We start from the raw sequence: 3,377 nt of genomic DNA, 5'->3' as shown, positions 1-3,377 counted from the left end.
AGGTCATCAACTGGAACTTTTGTGAAAAGTGAGGAAACATCGAAGCTGACTAGTTTGAAATCAAAATTAGCATTGATATTGTTTAGCTTGTTGACTAAATGTATATTGTTCATGATATTAGAATTTGACACCTTACCCACTAAATGGTTTGATAAAGAAACTAACCATTTTGACAATCTATATGTGATGGAGCCTACTGAACTCACTATAGGTCTTGCTGGAAAATTCTGTTTACGTGTTTTGATAAGTCCATACATATATGGGCATGAAGGGGACAAAGATGACAAACTTTTGATGAGACAACCATTACCTTTCAACAGCACCTTCATTTCTTTATTGAAATGGGAATTAACTGTTTCTAAGAGATTTTTACTGAGTTCAGAATATGTTGTGTCATCATTTAAAAGAAAATTCAATTTAGATAAAAAGTTACTTTGCCTAAAATCAGGGTTTGTGTTCTTAGTCCAGTCGCTGTTATTAATAAGATGGTCCAACTTACAATTTAGTGTCATTTTGTAGCCTATTGCTTTCATTCCTTAATCTATCATAGCAATAGTCCAACATCCGGTTCTTCCAATATGTCGGTGTTGCCATTTGATAGGCAAGTTTCTTCTCTCTTGTAATGCGAAAAGTCTCCTCCATTTCAAGTTTCTTTAATTCAATGTGTTTCTTTAAAATGACGTTTTGGAATTGGTGAAATGGTCGACCAGACAGCTGCAACAATCGTTGAGGTAGGACACATCTTGGCATCACTTGTTCATCAAGGCATTTCCTTTCCAATATATATATATAAACGCGGGAGACAGCGACAAAGTATAAAAAAAAAAAAAAAAAAAAAAATATATATATATATATATATATATATATATATATATATATATATATATATATATATATATATATCTTTCTTTTTCTTTCAAACTATTCGCCATTTCCCGCGTTAGCGAGGTAGCGTTAAGAACAGAGGACTGGGCCTTTGAGGGAATATCCTCACCTGGAACCCTTCTCTGTTCCTGCTTTTGGAAAATTAAAAAAAAAAAATGATGAGAGGGGAAGATTTCCAGCCCCCCGCTCCCTGTTTGATATATTTGTGGTGAAGATACATTAGATAAATAATACTGTAAGGAGGTAATTGCATGCATCAGCAGTATAAGCTACTACCACTAGAAGTCTGTCAGTCACACTGTCATAATTTAATGGTAGTGATTCATAGTTCGGTTTCAGTTTATTGCCCTTGAAATTCTGGATAATAGGCATGCAAAATAATTTGGTTGCGAGGAATGATAACTGAAGTTTGCTGGCAAAGTGAGTTTGAACATCACATATAGTATGTCATTTTTTTGCTAATTGAAAAGTTTTAATGAAAAGGTTCAAAAGAGCTACCCTCTAAACACTGTCAGCATTTGATATGTAGTGGTACATTTCCTACTGACAGTTTCACAAGCTGTTATCAATACTACAGATCTAAAAATTACTGTACTTTTGTCAATATTCTATGGTCATACATTAGCTTAGTGTGTAAGCAATAATATGAGAACTATTTGATTTCTTGGACATTACTGCAAGTTAGGATTTAAATGGGATTAGCTATTTCACCATGTTAATGGTGGTAGACCCACTGTCAAATTGAGATGAGTACACCCTGCAAGCAGCACATTTGTTAGTGGAGGAGAACTTTTTAATGCACGGGACCAAAGTTTTGCTGTCTGCTCAGATCATGCTTAAACCATTTGAGCCTTTTTTGGACATCTGACTACCTGGGGATGGTCTCGCTGGGGTATGTTAACAGGGAATCCAAGTTACTTCTTAATGTAGCGAGACACCAATAATTGAGGGTATTCCTGCCACTTGTTCAGGGTTTCCTTTGGTGTTGAAACCTGGTCTCCATGAAGGCGATTAAGAAGTGTAACACAGATGACAGCACCTTTAATGCCTGCATGGTGGCACAATGCAGCAAAGCACAGAGACTCCATCTCCATGTTAACAACATTAGCATCATGAATTTTCTTCAAGAATGCTAGCTTATCTTCTTCCTTATAGTTGCAGAAAGCCCCATCTAATCTTCCCTGACCTTCATAGAAGTCATAAGTGCACATTGTCTTTCCAACAGTTACAGTAAATGGATCATCACCACCCCGAAGGTTTTTAAGCTCGTTAGCAAGTTGTTTGTCTAAGATGGCTGGCCGACGCTGCATCTTTCCTAGTACAGGCAGTTCAAGATAAGGTTGCAACAAGCCATCCACAGCACTCTCTGTGATCACTAAATTACCACCCTCGATGCCAATACCACCACAGGTGCCCAGGCGAAAGAAGATGGGATCTTTGCACCTGGCATGGTACATGAGCTTGATCACCTCATGTAGCAGAATCCCCACAGAGGGTATTCCCAATCCGTGTGAAAAGCATAGCACCGGGCCAACCTTGTACATGGAATAGCGGTATGAGTGGTAAGATATATCCAAGAGGGTGGTTCCCGCTGGAAGTTTGTAACCAATTCCATCCATAATGAAGTGTGCGAAGCCTTCCATGCGCTTAGGAGTACCTCCCATACAAACGTAGCGCACATCGCTGAACATCTCTACTAGGTCATGGGAACTAGAGCCAAGAGCCAGGTGGTACAGGATGTCCTGCTCCATCTCAGCAATGTGGGGGTTCCGCAGGCATACTGTACCATCTGGAAACCTGGTCTGATCCTCTGCGTTCTGTTGATTGGCCTCGGCTTCAGCTTCGTCGGGCGGGAACACCACAACCTGACCCTCGTGGCAAGGCATATTGCTCTTGGTCTTTTAGCTTTTATATCGATTTATTGACAAAATATCAAGTACAGAATTACGGCTATAATCTGCTGGGGAGGATATGTTATTAAAGATTGCGATGTTATTACTTTAAAATGCAAGTTCACAGACTTGTGATCTTGAAAAAATAAAAGGGGCAAAACTCTCAAACTTAATACTAAAAGAAAAGTTCTTTTCGGCCAGTTCAGATCCGCATGTCGCGGATTCTGTGAAATTTTATATATATATATATATATATATATATATATATATATATATATATATATATATATATATATATATATATATATATTTTTTTTTTTTTTTTCAAACTATTCGCCATTTCCCGCGTTAGCGAGGTAGCATTAAGAACAGAGGACTGGGCCTTTGTGGAATATCCTCACCTGGCCCCCCTCTGTTCCTGCTTTTGGAAAATTTGAAAAAAACGAGAGGGGAGGATTTCCAGCCCCCCGCTCCCTCCCCTTTTGGTCGCCTTCTACGACACGCAGGGAATACGTGGGAAGTACTCTTAATCCCCTATCCCCAGGGATAATATATATATATATATATATATATATATATATATATATATATATATATATA

General features: G+C 38.2%; 1 pseudogene; it reads right to left on the bottom strand.

Annotated features, from left to right (window-relative positions):
* Nucleotides 1–1,221: 1,221 nt before the first annotated feature.
* On the bottom strand, nt 1,222–2,959 carry LOC139750140 (uridine phosphorylase 1 pseudogene; annotated as a pseudogene).
* Nucleotides 2,960–3,377: the final 418 nt, after the last annotated feature.

This window comes from Panulirus ornatus, chromosome 9, assembly GCF_036320965.1.
Source record: "Panulirus ornatus isolate Po-2019 chromosome 9, ASM3632096v1, whole genome shotgun sequence".
Classification (NCBI taxonomy): Eukaryota; Metazoa; Arthropoda; class Malacostraca; order Decapoda; family Palinuridae; genus Panulirus; species Panulirus ornatus.
Note: the sequence above shows the minus strand (reverse complement) of the source record. Positions and strands in the feature narration are given on the sequence as shown.